A 22177-nucleotide genomic window follows, 5' to 3' on the forward strand; every position below is an offset into this window, starting at 1 on the left:
AATAAAAAAATGTTGGTTCCAAAATTGTGCTGATGTAAAGCAGACATGTGGGAAATGTTATTTATTAACTATTTTATGTGACATACAGTACAGACCAAAAGTTTGGACACACCTCATTTAAAGATTTTTCTGTATTTTCATGACTATGAAAATTGTACATTCACACTGAAGGCATCAAAACTATGAATTAACACATGTGGAATTATATACTTAACAAAAAAGTGTGAAACAACTGAAAATATGTCTTATATTCTAGGTTCTTCAAAGCAGCCACCTTTTGCTTTGATGACTGTTTTACACACTCTTGGCATTCTCTTGATGAGCTTCAAGAGGTAGTCACAGGAAATGGTTTTCACTTCACAGCTGTGCCCTGTCAGGTTTAATAAGTGGGATTTCGTGCCTTATAAATGGGGTTGGGACCATCAGTTGTGCTGTGCAGAAGTCTGGTGGATACACAGCTGATAGTCCTAATGAATAGACTGTTAGAATTTGTATTATGGCAAGAAAAAAGCAGCTAAGTAAAGAAAAACGAGTGGCCATCATTACTTTAAGAAATGAAGGTCAGTCAGTCCGAAAAATTGGGAAAACTTTGAAAGTGTCCCCAATTGCAGCTGCAAAAACTCTCAAGCACTACAAAGAAACTGGCTCACATGAGGACCGCCCCAGGAAAGGAAGACCAAGAGTCACCTCTGCTTCTGAGGATAAGATTATCCGAGTCACCAGCCACAGAAATCTCAGGTTAACAGCAGCTCAGAATAGAGACCAGGTCAATGCCACACAGAGTTCTAGCAGCAGACACATCTCTTCAACAACTGTTAAGAGGAGACTTTGTGCAGCTGGCCTTCATGGTAAAATAGCTGCTAGGAAACCACTGCTAAGGACAGGCAACAAACAGAAGAGACTTGTTTGGGCTAAAGAACACAAGGAATGGACATTAGACCAGTGGAAATCTGTGCTTTGGTCTGATGAGTCCAAATTTGAGATCTTTGGTTCCAACCACCGAGTCTTTGGGCGACGCAGAAAAGGTGATCGGATGGACTCTACATGCCTGGTTCCCACCGTGAAGCATGGAGGAGGAGGTGTGATGGTGTGGGGGTGCTTTGATGGTGACACTGTTGGGGATTTATTCAAAATCGAAGGCATACTGAACCAGCATGGCTACCACAGCATCTTGCAGCGGCATGCTATTCCATCCGGTTTGCGTTTAATTGGACCATCATTTATTTTTCAACAGGACAATGACCCCAAACACACCTCCAGGCTGTGTAAGGGCTATTTGACCAAGAAGTAGAGTGATGGGGTGCTACGCCAGATGATCTGGCCTCCAGTCACCAGACCTGGACCCAATTGAGATGGTTTGGGGTGAGCTGGACCGCAGAGTGAAGTCAAAAGGGCCAACAAGTGCTTAGCATCCCTGGGAATTCCTTCAAGATTGTTGGAAGACCATTTCCGGTGACTACCTCTTGAAGCTCATCAAGAGAATGCCAAGAGTGTGCAAAGCAGTCATCAAAGCAAAAGGTGGCTACTTTGAAGAACCTAGAATATAAGACATATTTTCAGTTGTTTCACACTTTTTTGTTAAGTATATAATTCCACGTGTTAATTCATAGTTTTGATGCCTTCAGTGTGAATGTACAATTTTCATAGTCATGAAAATACAGAAAAATCTTTAAATGAGAAGGTGTGTCCAAACTTTTGGTCTGTACTGTACCACCGGGCGTCAGCTGTGATAATCAGCTGACACCCGGCAGCAATCGCCCAGCACCGCTTGTGTGCAGGTGCGATCGCATTATGCGTAATAGTACGTAGCTGGTCCATAAGTCCCAGGGCGCAGCTACATACTATTACTGACTTGGTCCTAAAGGTGTTAACCTGCCTCAAAAAGTGATAGGACAGACAAACAGAGTAAATGAAGAACAACTGTATTAAGCTAGACAGACTGCAGCCAGAAAAGCAGAACCCAAACACCCAGAGAAAAGATGTGTCGCCTGTGGCTCGGCAGAAAGTGAAGCGGACCACAGAACACAAACTCAAGGGATCGAATGCAGGAGCATGACAAGATGACTCATCAACCTTACACATAAGGTTTATGTGGGGGAGGGGTAGCACAACTTCATTTACAGTATTTTTCGTGTTTTGCTAACTTCCGACCTGGAATTTCACTTTTTTTTGAGGGTTTGCATCAGTTCATGTAATTAACATGCCCACAACTGTGAACATCTGGTTTTCTCTTTATTGTGAAGCAAACAACAAATAAGACAAAATAACTGAAAACTTCAGTGAGCAGAACTATTCACTTCCCTAAAGTCAGTACTTTGTAGAGCCTCATTTTGCAGCAATTACAGTTGCTAGTCACTTTGAATAAGTCTCTATGAGCTTCCCACATCTTGCCACTAGAATTTTTGCCCATTCCTCTAGGCAAAACTGCTCCAGCTCCTTCAAATTAGATGGCTTTCTTTGGTGAGCAGAAATCTGGAAGTCGGACTACAGATTCTCAATTAGATTAAGGTCTGGGCTTTGACTAGGTCATTCCAAAACATTTACACATTTCCCCTTAAACCAGTGGAGTGTTGATTTAGCAGCATGGTTTTAGTCATTGTCTTGTTGGAAGGTGAACCTTCATCCCAGTCTCAAATCACTGACAGACTGAAACAGGTTTCCTTCAAGAATATTCCTGTATTTCGCACCATCCATCTTCCACTCAACTCAGACCATTTTCCCTGTCCCTGCTGCCGAAAAACATCCCCACAGAATGATGCTGCCACCACCATGTTTCACTGTGGGAATGGAGTGTTTGGGGTGATGAGCTATGTTGGTTTGGCTCCAGACATAGCGTTTACTTTGGTGGCCAAAAAGTTCAAGTTTGGTCTCATATGATCAAAACATGTCTTTTGGCAAACTCAAAATGATCCTTACAATTTTTGTTTGTAAGTAAAGGATGTTTTCTACCCACTCATCCATAAAGGCTGTGTCACATTGCAAACTCTTGTGTCTGATTCCTGTCATGATTTTATCAACTCTGCAGGGATGGACATACCACCGATGCAGTCAGTGCTGCTGCACAGAGCCCGCGATGGAGATGGGGGCCCAGTCATCTTCTGGAACTCCATGATCCATCCTAGAGCCAGTATACATATCAAAACTAAGTAGAGAGGAAAGGGGCCATACCTGAGTCATTTGCAGACAAAGGGTGGGGTGGCCCCACTCTGCTGCATTATGCAAAAGATGCTGGATGGGGCCCCTTCCTTTCCTCTTTTTGATGTTGGTGCTAGTTCTATGATGCTGGAGATTCACTACACAGCAGGGAGAGATGTAACGTGGCATGAAGCCGTGGGTAAGGTTCGCATCTTCCATGCCCCTACTTGAAAATGTGGATCCTGGGTGTACATGGGTGTACATGCTGTAGTTACCTCAGTGATACGCCTCTGCAGACCGCATGGTGCCATTGTACTTGGCAGGCCAGGACCAGATGTTATGGAGAGGAGTGGGATAGACCAGAGTCCAACAATAAACTTTTCTTTACTGAACAGTAACTTGATAATTTGGATAGTAGGCACAATACTTCACATATGCTTCACTTGCAAAATAGGCAGAAATAGTCACTTTTCAATTATATGTGATGACAGATTTCTTTTCTCACAACAGTACAGCAAACTATCATGAGAAGCTCCATCTACCTTGGTGAGGACCATATGTTTTGAGGTGTGACGCAATAGCTCCTCACAGCTACTCTCAGTTACCAACTGACTAATGACCTCAATAGCTGATGTGCATTGGTACAACTCTTCACCAGTATTCTCAAAATCAGTTCGATTAGGGCCACAAGCTCCTTGCTATGCCACTGCATCTTCAGCTCTCCATAGAAGATCTCATGTCCCAGTATGGTGACACTTTATCTTTATCTCTTATAGACAATCATTTTCTAAAGTCCTGTTTATGCAACTCCTTCCTTTTACTTCCCATCAATTCTGCCTTCTGCCTTCCAGGGAAGCATCCATTTGTTCTCTGCCTTACTGAAGTCATCACTCCAGTCCCAAGCCTCAACTTCTCCTTCTTCCACCTCCGTGTCTGAGTCCGGCTCCCATGCTTAACACAGGGCCATCAATGCCTTCATCAGTTCTACCATGATCACTGGATGTGACGCGCCCACTGGGGCCGTGGGGTACTCGGTAGCCGGGCCGGTCCTTTTCTGGAGTAGTCATGATGGCAGTGACCCGGTCTGTGGCCCCAGGCCATCAAATGAAGGAAAAGTATAAGTCAATTTTGAGGAATGTATTCGTGACGCCACCCGTGGTGTGCGGCTATATGGGGCCGCCGCTGTGGTGCAGATCCACTGGAGCTGATGGTGACGCAGCAGAGTTGGTTCAGCTCTCCACAGACAGAGCTAAGCTCCAGGGTAGTCTCCTGCCCTCCGGATTTAGCTGCCGGGCCTTCAGTGCCCGCACAACCACGGAGTCTGGTGTCCGATTCCCTTGCGCTTTTCTCTGGGGCGAGCTTGTTCACAGCTCCCTTCCCCAGGTCCTTCCTCGTCGCTCTCTTGTCTCCAACTCTCCTTCCACTTACTCTTTCTAACCCCGCCTCCAGGTTCCAATTTAAAGGGGAGTAGCTCCCCTTTCTGGTCTGGAGCCAGGAAAGTGTTGGATGCTTGTATACCTGATCAGAGGAACCCTCCTTGCTTGTAGGCAAGGCATCACCCCCTGTGAGGGAGGCAATGCCATTGTGGCAACCGGACTCCTGGGGTGCCACATTCCCCCCTAGTTAAATTCAGTACTCCAGTACTCTAAAGGTGACTGAGGACACCATTAGAATTAAACAATTAACAACAATAATGATTTATATCCCAAAAAATTTACAAAGTCTCAAAAAGGCAAAAAATGCAGAACAACAATAACCCCCAAAAAATTGAGAGCAGTTATTGGGGCACTTAGTCTTTACGCCACTATCTGGGAATTGTCTTTTTCCGGGCACTTAAAGGTTGGTTGGTGGGAACCGCCTCAACCCACTTCATGTATTGTCCCTGGGCGTGGATTCAGGGCACTCTGTCGGTGGGCCTGGTTTTCGGCCACGCCTGCGGTTTGTTTTCAAGGCCAACAATTAACTTTATTCAACATTGTTCAGACCACACCTAGTCCTGTGGTCCATTTGTCCATAAATATAATAACTATATACACTCACGATTACTTAAAATTTCTTACAGGAAGTCTCTGTAGGCTCTCATACTTAACGTTTGCAACTATATACTATACACCATTATCTCATTAGACTTTAGTCCCTATAACGGGCAAGGAGCTGACCTCTGGTACTACGGGTTGATCTACGCAGTACAGTTGTTGTCAATGATCTACCCGGGTCTCTAGTGTCTACTGTTGGTGTGGTGGGCTCAGTGTGGACTACAATACGGTTAGTCTGAGGTAACACCATGTAACGGGTCTGGGAGGCAGAACCTCTGAGCTACTATACAAGGGGGCGGTCCTTGTAAGGGAGCGGGTGGCGACCAGGCAGGCAGTCACAGCAGGTGACCGGGACAGTCTCTAGAAGAACGGGCAGGAGGTCACGGCAAGTGACCGGGGCAGTCTCTGGATGAACGGGCAGATGGTCACGGCAAGTGACCGGGGCAGTCTCTGGGTGAACGGGCAGATGGTCACGGCAAGTGACCGGGGCAGTCTCTGGGTGAACGGGCAGATGGTCACGGCAAGTGACCGGGGCAGTCTCTGGGTGAACGGGCAGATGGTCACGGCAAGTGACCGGGGCAGTCTCTGGGTGAACGGGCAGATGGTCACGGCAAGTGACCGGGGCAGTCTCTGGGTAAAGGGTTGGTACGACCTGTGGCGGCTGATGGTAGACGTGAGCTCCCAGGTGAGCGGGCAGAAGTCTCTGGACAGGCGGGTGGTCACCTCCAGGTAGGCTAGCAGGCAGGTAGCAGATGTGCGCTCCCAGGTGAGCGGGCAATCAGGTCCATAGACAGACTGACAAGAGTTGGAAGGCAGACCGTTGGACCTCAGGCAAGCAGGCAGGTAGTTGATGTGCGCTCCCAGGTGAGCGGGCAAGCTGGTCCTTAGACAGACTGACAGGAGTAGTAAGGCAGACCGTCGGACCTCAGGCTAGCAGGCAGGTAGCAGGATATCAGGCAGGAATTAGACAGCAGACTGGCAGGAATCTGGCAGGTAACTGGCAACAGGACCTGAGGGCTGAAGCAGAGTAGTGAACAGTGCTACAACATTGCTCGGGCACCTCCATTTTGGAGGAGGTGCCTTTTATATGGGAGGTCCTCCGGCAATTGGCCGGGGACTCCTTAGGACGACGCGCGCGGTCCCTTTAAGAGAGGGGGAGCGCGCACGCGCGCGCCCTAAGCACACTGCCGGGGAAGGAGCGCGTGCCGGAAGCAGCGGGGAGAGCAGCGTTGGAGGACGCCGCGCCAGGAGCGGGGAGGTGAGAGGGACGGCGTCTCTGCCTAGAACGGGGCAGAGACGCCGATGCTACAGTACCCCCCCCTTTAGGCCCCCTCTTTTTTTGGCCAGAAAGAAATTCTCAAGGAGAAGCGGGGCGTTGATGTTCTCCCTGGGTTCCCAAGTTCTCTCCTCAGGACCAAACCCCCTCCAATCTACCAGTAAAAAGGTCTTTCCTCTTACCCTCTTGGAAGCCAGAATACTCTCTACCTCAAAGACGTCATCAGCGGAAACCGGAGCAGGAGGGGCACCTGGATTATTGGAAAAAGAGTTAAAGACAACGGGTTTGAGGAGAGACACATGGAAGGAGTTAGGAATCCGTAAGGTGGCCGGGAGTTTTAGTTTGTAGGCCACCGGATTTATTTGCCTGAGGATTTCGAATGGGCCGATGAAGCGAGGACCTAACTTGTAGGAGGGTATCTTGAGCCGTACATGTTTGGAGGAGAGCCAAACCTTGTCTCCCGGACGGAATTGAGGCGGATCCAGACGTCTCTTATCAGCATATCTCTTCATCCGCTCGGAGGACAGAAGAAGTGCGGATCTAGTACTCTCCCAAATGGTAGAAAACTCGCTGACAAGAGACTGCGCGGCAGGGTTGTCCACAGAGGCGGAGACGGGAAACGGAATCCGGGGGTGCTGGCCAAAGACAACAAAGAACGGGGATTTGGAAGAGGACTCGCTCTCGTGGTTATTGTAAGAGAACTCGGCCCAAGGGAGGAGGTCCACCCAATCAGAATGGTGGGCATTAACAAAGTGCCGGAGATAGCTGGTAAGGATCTGATTGATCCGCTCCACTTGACCATTGGACTGAGGGTGGTAAGCGGAGTAGAAGTCCAGGGTGACGTCCAGCAGTTTACATGTGGCTCTCCAGAAGCGCGAGGTGAACTGAACTCCTCGATCCGACACGATGTGGAGGGGTAGGCCATGAAGACGGAAGATATGGCGGATAAAGTCCTTAGCCAGCTCAGGTGCAGATGGAAGACCAGGCAGGGGAATGAAGTGGGCCATTTTAGAAAAGCGGTCAGCGACCACCCAAATGACAGTACACCCGGCAGAGACAGGAAGATCGGTGATGAAGTCCATAGCGATGTGTTGCCACGGGGCAACAGGTATGGGAAGCGGCAGGAGATGACCAGCTGGTAAGTGTCTGGGAACCTTGTTGCGGCCACAAGATGAACAAGCAGAGACGAAGTCTACCACATCCTTATGCAGGGTAGGCCACCAGTAATGCCGGGAAATGAGTAGGAAGGTCTTTTTTTGGCCGGCATGGCCAGCAAGTTTAGAAGAATGACCCCAGTGAAGAACCTTCTCACGGTCAGGAGGCGCCACGAACGTCTTGCCGGGTGGAAGACGAGTCAAATCCAGGGGGGCCACATTCATCACCTTGGAGGGGTCGATAATGTGCATAGGCTCCTCCTCTTGGTCGGAGGACAGGAAGGATCGGGACAAGGCATCAGCTTTGACATTCTTGTCCGCCGGGCGGAAATGAAGGATGAAATCGAAGCGGGCAAAAAACAAAGACCACCGGGCCTGACGTGGATTAAGTCTCTGGGCATTTTGGAGATATGCCAGGTTTTTGTGATCCGTGTAGATGATCACCGGGTATAGAGCCCCTTCAAGCAGGTAACGCCACTCCTCCAGCGCCAATTTAACAGCTAACAGTTCTCGGTCTCCAATGGAGTAATTGCGCTCAGAGGAGGAGAAGATTTTAGAGAAGAAGCCGCAGGTTACCATTCTCCCGGAAGAAGACTTTTGGGTGAGCACCGCTCCGGCTCCAGAGGAGGAAGCATCAACCTCCAGGTAGAACTGTTTGTTGCAGTCCGGACGGTGCAGCACAGGGGCAGAGGAGAAGGCTTGCTTCAGGGAAAGGAAGGCCTCCTCAGCTTCGGGTGGCCATACCTTGGGATTTGCTCCCTTACGGGTGAGCGCAGATATGGGCGCAGTCCGAGACGAGAAGTGAGGAATGAAGAGACGATAGTAATTAGCGAAGCCCAGGAATCGCTGTATCGCCTTCAAGCCCTCCGGCCGGGGCCACTTTAGGACAGCAGAGAGCTTCTCGGGATCCATTCGCAAACCCGTCTGGGAGATAACGTAGCCCAGAAATGGAAGAGATGTCTGCTCAAAAAGGCACTTCTCGTATTTAGCATAGAGGTGGTTCTGCCTGAGCCTCAGCAGGACCTGACGAACATCCCTCCGGTGTGAGGGAAGATCCGGAGAGAAGACCAAGATGTCGTCCAGGTATACCACCACGCAGGAGTAAAGAAGGTCACGGAAGATGTCGTTGACCAGTTCTTGGAAGACGGCGGGAGCATTGCAGAGACCGAAGGGCATCACACGGTACTCATAGTGTCCGTCACGGGTATTAAATGCCGTTTTCCACTCGTCTCCCTGACGGATACGGACCAGGTTATACGCTCCACGTAGATCCAGCTTGGAAAAGATCCTGGCGCCTTTGAGGCGATCAAATAACTCGGAGATGAGCGGAAGGGGGTATTTATTTTTAACCGTGATCTGATTGAGTCCTCTATAGTCAATACAGGGGCGTAGCGAGCCATCCTTTTTTTTGACAAAGAAGAATCCGGCTCCAGCCGGGGAAGAAGACTTCCGGATGAATCCCCTGGCCAGATTCTCCTCTATGTACTCAGACATGGCCGGGTTTCGGCCGCAGACAACGGATAAATACGCCCACGGGGTGGAGTGGCGCCAGGAACCAGGTCAATCGGGCAATCATATGGCCTATGAGGTGGCAATGTCTCTGCTTCTTTCTTACCAAAGACGTCAGCATAGGTCCAGTAAGGAGCCGGAAGACCGGGTAAGTTTGCTGGGGTAGGTGGAGGACGAACCGGACGAACCGGAACCAGGCAGGTCTTATGGCAGTCCGGCCCCCACCGGAGTACTTCACCGGAATGCCAGTTCAACACGGGTTCGTGTGTTTGGAGCCAAGGTAGACCTAGCAAAAGGGAGTGGGAGAGTCCGGGCAACACATGGAAGGAGATTACCTCAGAGTGCAGCATTCCCACCTGCAGGGTTATGGGTTCCGTGGCGAGCAGGATGGTCACCGGAAGGAGTCTTCCATCCACTGAGGCGACCGACAAGGGTTCAGCCAGAGACTTGGTAGGAATACGGTATTTCTCAACCAGGGACTGGGAGATGAGGTTTCCAGCGGATCCAGAATCCAGGTGGGCGAGTTCAAAGTGACGGGTCTCTCCCCAGGAGATAGATACAGACAAAGTCAGGGTTGGAGAGGATTTATTTTTGTCTAGGGCGACCTCTCCGAGCGGTCCTAGACACTGGAGTTTCCCGGCCTCTCCGGGCAGGAACGAATCAAGTGCTCCTTACTGCCACAATAGAAGCAGCTCCCCTCGGCTCGGTGAGACTCCTGGCGAGATTTGACCATCTTGGTCTGGTCGACCTGCATGGGCTCGGGTGAGTGTGCCCGGGGAGTGACAGAAGAGGAGACAGGTTTCTGGAAAGTAGGAGCTAGGCGGGGAAACCTTCTCTCTCGGGTGGTCTCTTTGGTGCGTTCTTGAAACCGGATGTCAATCCGGGTAGCCAACGACACCAGGTCATCCAGGGTGGTAGGAATATCCCGACCGGCGAGCTCCTCTTTAATCCGACCGGAAAGGCCCTCCCAGAAGACGGACACCAGGGCCTCATTATCCCAGGCAAGCTCAGAAGCGAGGGTGCTGAACCGTATGGCATATTGGCCCACGGTGAGACTCCCTTGACGGAGACGTAGCAAAGAGGAGGCAGATGAGGTCTTTCGTCCCGGTTCATCGAAGACTCTCCGGAAAGCAATGAGGAAAGACGACAGGTCGGACACCAGGGGATCCCCTCTCTCCCACAGCGGGTTAAGCCATGCCAGTGCCTCCCCATTGAGATGGGACATGATGAATGCCACTTTGGCCCGGTCGGAGATAAACTGGTGTGTCAAGAGTTCAAAGTGCAGGGTGCACTGGTTTATGAAGCCCCGAGCTTGAGCGGGGTCCCCTCCGAAGCGAGGAGGTGCAGACAGCCGGGGTCCGAGACAGGATGCCATGGTATTGGTGGGCAATGGTGCTGCCGGGGTGCGAGTCGTGACACTAGCGGTGGTTGCTGGTGGAGCAGACAGTGTGTCCAGGCGGGAGTTGACATTCCGCAGGTGGTTCAGGATGGACTCCTGCTGGGATCTCTGACGGGAGAGTTCATGGTATAGGTCAGAGAGCGAGGGAGCTTGGGTGCCACCGGGTTCCATGGTGCCCGAGCAAACTGTAACGGGTCTGGGAGGCAGAACCTCTGAGCTACTATACATGGGGGCGGTCCTTGTAAGGGAGCGGGTGGCGACCAGGCAGGCAGTCACAGCAGGTGACCGGGACAGTCTCTAGAAGAACGGGCAGGAGGTCACGGCAAGTGACCGGGGCAGTCTCTGGATGAACGGGCAGATGGTCACGGCAAGTGACCGGGGCAGTCTCTGGGTGAACGGGCAGATGGTCACGGCAAGAGACCGGGGCAGTCTCTGGGTGAACGGGCAGATGGTCACGGCAAGTGACCGGGGCAGTCTCTGGGTGAACGGGCAGATGGTCACGGCAAGTGACCGGGGCAGTCTCTGGGTGAACGGGCAGATGGTCACGGCAAGTGACCGGGGCAGTCTCTGGGTAAAGGGTTGGTACGACCTGTGGCGGCTGATGGTAGACGTGAGCTCCCAGGTGAGCGGGCAGAAGTCTCTGGACAGGCGGGTGGTCACAGCAAGTGACGGCGGAGCCTCCAGGTAGGCTAGCAGGCAGGTAGCAGATGTGCGCTCCCAGGTGAGCGGGCAAGCAGGTCCATAGACAGACTGACAAGAGTTGGAAGGCAGACCGTCGGACCTCAGGCAAGCAGGCAGGTAGTTGATGTGCGCTCCCAGGTGAGCGGGCAAGCTGGTCCTTAGACAGACTGACAGGAGTAGTAAGGCAGACCATCGGACCTCAGGCTAGCAGGCAGGTAGCAGGATATCAGGCAGGAATTAGACAGCAGACTGGCAGGAATCTGGCAGGTAACTGGCAACGGGACCTGAGGGCTGAAGCAGAGTAGTGAACAGTGCTACAACATTGCTCGGGCACCTCCATTTTGGAGGAGGTGCCTTTTATATGGGAGGTCCTCCGGCAATTGGCCGGGGACTCCTTAAAGGGACCGCGCGCGCGCCCTAAGCACACTGCCGGGGAAGGAGCGCGTGCCGGAAGCAGCGGGGAGAGCAGCGCTGGAGGACGCCGCGCCAGGAGCGGGGAGGTGAGAGGGACGGCGTCTCTGCCTAGAACGGGGCAGAGACGCCGATGCTACACACCGGTAGGCGTGGTAGTCTTCTACGACTTCTTTGACTCACCATGGGCATGACAGATTCACCGTTAGCATGGGGGTAGATTCCCCTGATCTGCTGCTGATGAAGCATCTGTTTCTGAGGCCATCTGGTCTCTCTGCTGTTCTAGAGTCTCTGCGGCTTCCGGTAAGGCTACTTGGGGAAAGGTCAGGACAGGTACCACGATTGCTTGGTTCACCTGTGTCCAAAACCAGGGAAATTCTCCAAGGATGGTTTGGACCGTCTCTTCCACCTTTTCTGTGTGCTGGGGGCTGTTTTGCTCTTCCTCTTTGTGTCTCAATTGATCAGGGCATTTCTTCAGGTGGTCTCTTGAGACTGCCGCCAAAGTCTCTCCTCCATCTTTACTGATGAAGCATACCTTGGTGTTGTCGAAATTTGAAGGTAAGACGGTGTATGGTTCAACCTCCCACTGATCATCTAATTTGTGAACTCGTCTCTTCCTTTTGAGTACCTGTTCTCCAGGTGACAAGGGAACTGCAGGTGCGTGCTGATTATAAGTTCTCTCCTGTCTCTGTCTCGCCTGGGACAAACTTCTCTCTACACATTCTTGCACCTTGCGGTATTGTTGCTGCCGCTCCGTATCCCAGTCTGCATCTGGTGATGTAGTCTCAGGTGTTAAAACTCCCATGTCTAAGTCAATGGGTAGCTTGCCAGGTCTTGCTCTCATCAGGTAGGCGGGTGTACAATTGGTGGAGTTCAACGGGATGTGGTTATATAGGTCCACCAAATCCGGTAACTTCTCTGGCCACAGGCTGCGTTCTTCAAGGGGCAACGTCTTCAACAGTTCTATTACCACCTGGTTCATTTTCTCGCACAACCCGTTGGTCTGGGGATGATACGGCATCGTCCTTATTAGTGTTGAGCCACCCCCGTAGTGTTCGAGTTCGGTTCGGTTCGTCGAACACCCGTGTATTCGCCGAACTGTTCGTCGAACTGTTCGTCGAACACCTTCGAACACCGTTAAAACCAATGGCAGGCAAACAAAAACACATAGAAACACATAGAAAACACCTTCAAAGGTGTCCAAAAGCTGACAAACTGCTCAGAAGACACAACTAACACATGGAAAAGTGACAAGTACATATAGTCATGCGAAAAGAAAAGAGGTGGAGGAGTAAAAGGAGGGGGAGACACAGATATAGGCATGTCATGCCCTTCTAAAATCCAAAAAGTGAGAAGCCGACACGTTCAGTCCGCTCCTGCCCGTGCCACCTCCATGTCGCCGGGTTTGTGCCAGAGCCGCGGTGAACCCTGACGGCCAGCCCCCCTCTCCCAATACTGGTGCCTGTCCGCTGGTGGGTCGAGCGAGCCCCCCTGTGGTGGAGGCAGCTCTAAGCTTTTTAATTTAAATTGTCTCTCTAATTTGAATAAATACACTTTAAATCCATTTACAAGGATCTATTGGAGGGCAAGTCTCATGCCAGCAGCCACGTAATTCCAGCTCCAGTAGCGTCCACTAAAGCTGCTGCAGTTAAAAAGCTTTTATAAGGATCGAGCTCGGCTGTCCACCGCAAGGCATCCTACTGCCAGTCCCAGCCCCTATGCCTTGGGGTGCCTCCTGATGCTCTTCACTGAGTATCCCGTGGTCCCGAAGCATTTCATTTGAAAAAATGAAGTGTCCAAACTACAGGTGGTGTAGCTTGCTTAACAGCCGGGATAATCCGCTGACTAGCAGACACTGCTACTAGGCACAAAGTATTTCCTGGGCTAGATGCAGTTAAAAATTTGTAATTAGATACTCTCGTTGGATGCTGAGAAAGCATTCCATAGAGTCTCCTGGCACGCCATATATGATTCTCTTAAAAAGCTTGGGGTAGGGGTCTAGGGGACCCTTTTATAGCCAAAATCACGGCCCTGTATCGCAATACGTCACCTAGGCTGAAGATAAATGGAACTGTAGCACCCTGAGGGCTCGGTTGCTACAGAGGTATTGCACCTCACCCAGAGGTGTGATATCTCACTCTCAGGTAAGGATGTAGTGTGGATCAGGACCCGACACCTGCATGCATTACACCACATTGCCATGGGGCAGGGCGACCAATATGCCCCTGAGATGGGCACGACAGTCCCTGTCCCTGGCTGGAGTGGGGGGAGAGAACACTGAGGAAGGGGAACCCTGTAGTGCAGGAGCAGGGAGGAAGCAGTTCCTGGGTGCATTGAGAAGGGAGTATAAAAGGTGGGCACCATCTTAGTTCAGTGCAGAGAAGTCTGAGCAGAAGTGGCAGGGAGCAGGGGCTCTGCATGAGCTCTGCTCCGGAGGCGGGCCTAGTAACAGAGGCCCAGGCCTGGATGAGGGAAAAGGAAGGAAGAGGAGCGGAGAAGGCTCCAGGAACGAGGAACGAAGGGATCTCAGGGGTGCGGACGGGCGAGTCGCCACCGCACGCCCGAATCCACCTGCGTGGAGGGGTCAGGCCAAAGGGGGAGACCGGTCCCCGAAACTAGTGGAGGCAGGAAACGACCCTCAGCTAGAAACAGGAGGCTGTGACAGTTTATGTGGCGCAGCCCCTCGCTACACCCGCTAGGAAGGCACCACATAGGGTCAGGGAAACTGGCGCCAAGTTTACCAAGAGGAGGCCCGAGGCAGCCGGACAGAAGGGTTGGTAAGAAAGGCCAGACAAAGGACACACAAAGGGGGTCCTGTGAAGCACTCCAAAGTTATCTGGGAGTTGTCTGAGCCCCTCACCTGGTGAGCACAGTACGACGTGGGCAGCCGTTACCTGCAGACGTGGTCTGGATAATAAGAACTGTGAGTAAAGGCCCTGGACTGCATCACTGACTCCGTGTCGTTACTGCTGCTGCCCTGCACCATCACCCCCATCCTCCGCATACACTGCCCTGAGGCTATACTCCTCCCGTGGGGAGTTATGCTACGCTCTGCTGCACCCACAACACCAGCCTCAGCGGTCTGCCCTGGAGCGGCGGTTCACTCTGACCGCAATCTACGGGTGGCGTAGTCGGACATTTAAACATCAAAACCACATAAATAGTTCCGCCACTGGTTTGACCGCCCTGAGCCACGGAACTGGGTCGACGCCACGGAGACTACAACCACCAGCATCCACCAAAAAGGGTCCGGCTCCGGGTGTCCCAAGGCCCAGGGGGCGCGTCAGAACATTTTCATCACCTTTCACAATCACCAATGGGACAAGGCAGGGATGTTCTCTGTCCCCTCTCTTATACATCCTAGTGACGGAGCACCTGCTCTCATCAATTCGCCATAACCCCAATATTAGGTGGATTGAGGTGGGAGGCACCGAGTACAAGTGCTCTCTATTTGCTGATGATGTCCTAGTATATATCACTCAATCACATATATCCATCCATGCTGTTATGGCTGAAATAGATCACTTTGTTACATGGTAAAATTTTAAAATCAATGCAGCGAAGTCTGAGGCCCTCGATGTCTCCCTCCCCAAATCCATATAGGATTCCATCCAGTCCAACTTTCCCTTTGCCTGGCCCTCACAGGGTATCAAATACTTAGGAATTCCTATTCATAGAGACCTCTCCCATCTATGTTATCTTAATTTTGGGCCCTTTATTGAACAACTCCATACAGACCACGGTTGGCAAGTTAGAACTGTAAGATTCACTACGTGAACCACTGGTGTTTTGTGGAAAAGCACATGTACACTGTGTTCCAAATTATTATGCAAAAAGTGTTTAGGAGTGATAAGGGAAGAATTTGTTTGTTTGTCAGTTAAACTCATTGATGGTGATGTGTGTCAGGGCTCTTTATATCACTGTAAGCAATTGCAGACACCTGTGCTAATTAGTTTGGCAGGTGTGTCCAATGAAAGGCAAGACTACTTAAGAAGGCTGTCTCACATTATTAAGCAGCCTACATTTTCTGCCAAAATGGGAAAGAAAAAGGATGTGTCGGCTGCAGAGAAGCAACAAATTGTGGAGTGTTTAGGTCAAGGCATGACTACAATCAACATTGTGCGATGATCAGGATGAAGTGTCTTGGCAATCAAGAAGTATGTAGCTGATTCACAGTACACACGTGTGCGTGCTGATAAGGGCAAATTGAGGACTCTTTCCTACAGGCAATTACGTCAGGTTGAAAGAGCAGCAGCAAAAAAGCCTTGTCATAGCAGCAGACAAGTTTTTGAAGCTGCTTGTGCCTCCAACGTCCCCCGAACAACAAGATGCAGGGTCCTTCAGAGGTTTGCAGCTGTGCATACGCCATCCTGTCGACCTCCTCTATCCACTTCACACAAGCAGAAACGGCTCCAGTGGGCCAAACATTACATGAAGACTGATTTCAAAACTGTTTTGTTCACGGATGAGTGCCGTGCAGCGCTCGATGGTCCAGATGGATGGAGTGGAGGATGGCTGGTTGATGGACACCCCACGCAAACACGGCTACAGCGCCAACAAGGAGGAGGTGGAGTAATGTTTTGGGCTGGAATCATGGGGAGAGAGATTGTCGGCCCCTTTAGGATCCCTGAAGGCGCTAAAGATGAACTCCATAATGTATGTGGATTTTCTCAAACAGCACTTCCTGCCATGGTTCAAGAAGAAGAACCGTGTATTTCACAGCAAGATCATTTTTCTGCATGATAATGCACCATCTCATGCTGCACATAAAACATCTGCATCTCTGGCTGATATGGGCATAAAAGGGGACAAACTTATGGTGTGACCCCCATGCTCCCCTGACCTCTACCCCATTCAGAACCTTTGGAGCATCATTAAAAGGAGTGTCTATGATGGCGGGAGGCAGTTCACATCTAAGCAACAGCTCTGGGAGGGTATTCTGTCCTCATGCAAAACAAGTGAAGCAGAAACCATCCAAAACCTGACAAATTCAATGGACGAGAGAGTTCAGAAGCTCCTTTCGAACAAGGGGTTCTATGTGAAAATGTAACATCACCTAGAATAAAGTTTTGAGTTGAAAACTGTTTGATTTCAGTTTCTAACAACCTGCTAATGCTTATAATTTCAAAAATGACCATTTTTTTGGTCTTTATTAAAATGAAAAGGTTGATCGAAAAGTTTGGGGGATCTAAGAGTGTGGCAACCCAGTAGTCATGATTACTTCGAATTCTGACAATATGAGGGTCATGCTGCAGGTAGTGCAACAAGAAGGCACTTATGTGTCTTGCGCATCTCGGAGCCCCAAAATTATTTTCCGGGCTAGATGCAGCTAAAAATTATTATTAATTTTAAATCTGGTGAAGCTTTAGTATAGATGGCCTAATAGGATCAGTGCTGCACACTGCTACAAAGCCCAAATTATTTTCCAGTCAAGATACAGATAAACATGATTAGTAATTTTAAATCTGGTGGAGCTTATTATAGATGGCCTAATAGAATCAGTGCTGCACACTGCTACAAAGCCCAAATTATTTTCCAGCCAAGATACAGATAAACATGATTAGTAATTTGAAAGCTTGAAACGGTTGGTAGGGTGATTTTAACCAATCATCAAGCTTTTACTCTCCCCAGGATGACACAGGGGTAGAAAAGTCGTTTCGGATCCATGATTTGTTCATCTTTATGAACGTGAGTCTGTCTACATTATCAGTGGAGATCCGCGTGCGCTTATCTGTCAGCAAACCACCAGCAGCGCTGAACACACGTTCAGACAGAACGCTGGCTGCGGGGCATGACAAGATCTCCAAGGCTTAAGTGGCTAGCTCCGGCCATTTATCCAGATTGGAAGCCCAAAAAGAGCAAGGGTCCAGTGACACAGTCATGGCTTCAATGTTTACTTGCAGATACTCCTGTACCATCGTCTCTAGGCGTTGACTATGTGTCAGACTTCTTGTCTCCTGTGGCCTTGCAAAGGATGGGCTAAAAAAGTGGTGAAATGATTCCGCAAAATTGATGTTACCAGCAGATACTGTGGTTCTGTTACGGTTTGAGTGCTGAACACTTGACGGTCCCACGGTTGGCAAGTTGGAACTGTGAGATTCACTACGTGCACCACTGGTATTTTGTGGAAAAGCACATGTAAGATTCTGCAGCAGTCTCTGCTGATACTCCTGCATGCGTGCATCCCTTTCTATGGCAGGAATAATTTCGGCAAATTTACTTTTGTACCGGGGATCTAACAGTGTGGCAACCCAGTAGTCAGGATTATTTCTAATTCTCACAATTCGAGGGTCATGTTGCAGGTAGTGCAGCAAGAAGGCACTCATGTGTGTTGCGCATCCAGGAGCACCAAGTTCCTGTTGTGTTGGTGGCGAGGTAACAATCATGCTTCCTTCCTCTGTCCTCTCCCCCCAACCTCGCACAACAGAAATGTGATCAAGGTCTCCCTCATCTGATGAGTCTTCCATCAGTTCGTCCTCCACTTCTTCCTGGGCTCCTGCACCTTCCTCACTAGTTTGGCTGCTACCATGCACCCTGGTAAAACCATCTCCCCCACCCTCACATGCCTGCCGCCTTGGTGCTGCCGACCGTCTGGACCTTGCAGATGTTAGCCCTTCCGCATACAACTCCTCCTCCTCTACTTCCTCCACCTCCTCTTGTGCCACCACCTGACTCCGAATTCTGTTTAACATGTGCTCCAGCATGTAAATCACCGGAATAGTCATGCTGATAATGGCATCGTCAGCACTAAACATCTTCGTCGCCATTTCAAAACTGTGCAGAAGGGTGCATAGGTCCCTGATCTGAGACCACTCCTCCAGCGTGATTTGCCCCACCTCTGGATCTCGTTGGCCCAGGCTATACGTCAGAACGTATTGCACCAGGGCTTGTCGGTGCTGCCACAGTCGCTGCAACATGTGCAGAGTTGAATTCCACCGGGTAGGCACATCGCATTTTAGCCGGTGAAGTGGCAGGCCCAACGACTTCTGCAGAGATGTAAGTCGCTGAGCTGCGGGATGCGAACGGCGAAAGTGAGCACACAGCGACCATGCCCTCTGCAGAAGGCCATCTAGTCTGGGATAGTGGGCTAAAAATTGCTGGACAACCAGGTTCAACACGTGAGCCATACAAGGCACGTGTGTGACATTGCCCCGGCGAAGGGCCGCACCCAGGTTTGCAGCATTGTCGCACACGGCCTTCCCTGGTTTCAGGTCCAGTGGAGACAACCATTCATGAAATTGGTTCTCCAGAGCTGACCACAACTCCTCAGCTGTGTGACTCACATTTCCCAGACATTTCAATGTAAAAACCGCCTGATGACGTTGAGCCTACTGCCAGCATAGTAAGGAGGTGTGCAGGATCCCTTCTGCGCAGTTAGAAAGCTTGTGGCATGACAAGACAGGCTTTGGGTGCAGGTGGAAGACCGAGAGGAGGTTGAGGAGGCAGAAGCAGTGGAGGAACTTTGACATAAAGAGGATTGACGCACAACTCGTGGGGACGGCAAGACTTGGACAGCAGCCCCTTGTCCTGCTGTCACCATAGTTACCCAGTGCCCAGTCAGCGACATGTAACGCCCCTGTCCATGCCTACTCGTCCAAGTGTCTGTGGTGAAATGCACCCTGTCACACACAGAGTTTCTCAAAGAAGCGGTGATGTTGTGTGCGACATGCTGGTGGAGCGCAGGCACACCTTTCTTTGAGAAGTAGTGCCGACTGGGCATCTGGTACTGGGGCACTGCGACGGACATAAGGTCTCGAAAATCCTCTGTGTCCACCAGGCGGAAAGGCAGCATTTCTGTAGCCAAGAACTTGCAGATGGTGAAATTCAACCTCTTAGCTTTCTCATGGCTAGGAGGAAATGGTTTTTTACTTGTCCACATCTGAGGGACCGAGCGCTGGCTATTGTGCTTAGACGGGGTTGATAAGGGTGTCCCCGGCAAACTGCCGGTCTGTGAGGAAGATGCAGGCGGACATGTTAGGTTGCCTTGATCCAAAGGTGGTGCTATCGATGTCGGACAGCGCTCAACACCAGCTGGTGTTACCACCTCCAAAGAAATTGATGACCTGCCAATCACGCTGGCTGTTGCGGGTAAAGAGGTGGCAGGTCTGCGCCCCAAAACAGGTGTGACTGCTGTCCCCCCAGTCACAGAGGATGAAGAGGCCGCGGATGCACAAGATATGGCAGACGGTGGTTGGCCCGGCCGGCTAGGCCGCATTGTAGCACACTGAGCTTCCCACTGCAACTTATGCTTCATGTCCATGTGCCGGTTCATGCATGAAGTACTCAAACTCTGTATTTTTTGGCCTCTACTTAGCTTTTGCTGACAAATGTTACAGATAACACGAGTTGGGTCATCTTTATCGATCTGAAAAAATGCCCAGGCTATGCAAGGCTTAGCACCCATGCGACCTGAAGAGCCACCACGACTTGTGGTGAGAGGCAGAGTTGTGTTTGAGGATGCAGTTGTTGACGTGCTTCCAGTACTACGTCTCTGTCCAGGAAGGCGCAACCTGACCTCGTCGTCACTAGCATCTTCCTCCACCTCCTCTGCTGACCTCATCTCTTGGCTGACTGTGGGTTGACAGTAAGTGGGATCTCCAACCTCATCATCATCACCCTGTGCGTTATCACACCCGTCGTCCTCAGAGCCAACCTGTTCCTGCCCTGACAAAAAACTAAAGTTGTCGCTCCAATCAGGTATTTGAGTCTTATCATCGTCTTCCTCATTGTCTCCACCAACAGGAGTTACAGTTTGGGAATGAGGGTCTACATTATGGTCAGAACCTTCTGCGTCTGGTCCTGGATCCGACTCATAAAGATTCTGGGCATCAGTGCAGATCATTTCCTCGTCTGGATTCACAGAAGCGCTGGAGTCGACCTCTGATTCCCAGGCTATAGTATGAGTAAACATCTCTGCAGACTCAACCATCTGTTCTACCTCATACTCAGACGGGCAGCTGGAGATTTGGGAGCTGTGAGGAAGCAAGTGCGATTGGGGTGACACCTTTGAGGACTGGAGTATTTGTGATGTTGAAGTTGATGTGGAGGAGAGCCCACTTAAAGGAGCACTTGATATCCGTTGAAGCACCTGCTGTTTTTGTGCCTCATCTGGAATTTGTAGCGATTGGCGTGGCCGTAAGAAAGGGATCTTATCACATTGTCCGCTAAAAGAAGTAGACATTTTAGTTTGGCTGGAAGATGGTCTTTCTTCTGCAGATGTTACTGTTGCTTTAACACCTACCCCACGGACACAACCTTTTTTCCCCTTCCCAACACGCCTATTCCCCTTTCCACCAGCAGCAGGCCTTTTTCCACTCATTTTGGTGGTTAACTAATTAACAACTCTGGAGTTGTTTGCACAAAAAAACAATGGATGGGAACCGAGCAGAGCTGAGTGGCCAAACTGTGGTATTAGGCCAAAACGATTGGCTGGGTTAGATGCAGAAAAAAATTATATTCAATTTGCAACCTGATGGAGGTCAGTATAGATGGACTAATAGAGAAAGTCCCACACACTGCTAGAAGGCCAAATATTTTTTCAGAGCTAGATGCAGAAAAAAATATATTCAGTTTGCAACCTGATGGAGGTCTGTATAGATGGATTAATAGAACAAGTCCCACACACTGCTAGAAGCCTAATATTTTTTAGAGGTAGATGCAGAAAAAAATATATTCAGTTTGCAACCTGATGGAGGTCAGTATAGATGGACTAATACAACAAGTCCCACACACAGCTAGAAGCCCAATATTTTTTCAGAGCTAGATGCAGAAAAAAATATATTCAGTTTGCAACCTGATGGAGGTCTGTATAGATGAATTAATAGAACAAGTCCCACACACAGCTAGAAGCCCAATATTTTTTCAGAGGTAGATGCAGAAAAAAATATATTCAGTTTGCAACCTGATGGAGGTCAGTATAGATGGACTAATACAACAAGTCCCACACTCAGCTAGAAGCCCAATATTTTTTCAGAGGTAGATGCAGAAAAAAATATATTCAGTTTGCAACCTGATGGAGGTCTGTATAGATGGATTAATAGAACAAGTCCCACACACAGCTAGAAGCCCAATATTTTTTCAGAGGTAGATGCAGAAAAAAATATATTCAGTTTGCAACCTGATGGAGGTCAGTATAGATGGACTAATACAACAAGTCCCACACACAGCTAGAAGCCCAATATTTTTCCAGAGGTAGATGCAGAAAAAAATATATTCAGTTTGCAACCTGATGGAGGTCTGTATAGATGGATTAATAGAACAAGTCCCACACACAGCTAGAAGCCCAATATTTTTTCAGAGGTAGATGCAGAAAAAAATATATTCAGTTTGCAACCTGATGGAGGTCTGTATAGATGGATTAATAGAACAAGTCCCACACACAGCTAGAAGCCCAATATTTTTTCAGAGGTAGATGCAGAAAAAAATATATTCAGTTTGCAACCTGATGGAGGTCTGTATAGATGGATTAATAGAACAAGTCCCACACACAGCTAGAAGCCCAATATTTTTTCAGAGGTAGATGCAGAAAAAAATATATTCAGTTTGCAACCTGATGGAGGTCAGTATAGATGGACTA

The 22177-nt window shown here is 49.8% G+C and overlaps 1 protein-coding gene across 2 annotated transcripts in view; it reads right to left on the minus strand.

The window, feature by feature from the left end:
• Positions 1 to 22177, minus strand: part of SLC25A48 (solute carrier family 25 member 48) — a 455831-nt gene that overhangs the window by 302644 nt on the left and 131010 nt on the right. The gene's annotated exons all lie outside the window — the stretch shown is intronic.

Source organism: Phyllobates terribilis, unplaced genomic scaffold (assembly GCF_046119375.1).
Source record: "Phyllobates terribilis strain yellow unplaced genomic scaffold, ASM4611937v1 Scaffold_10__3_contigs__length_209671492, whole genome shotgun sequence".
Lineage (NCBI taxonomy): Eukaryota > Metazoa > Chordata > Amphibia > Anura > Dendrobatidae > Phyllobates > Phyllobates terribilis.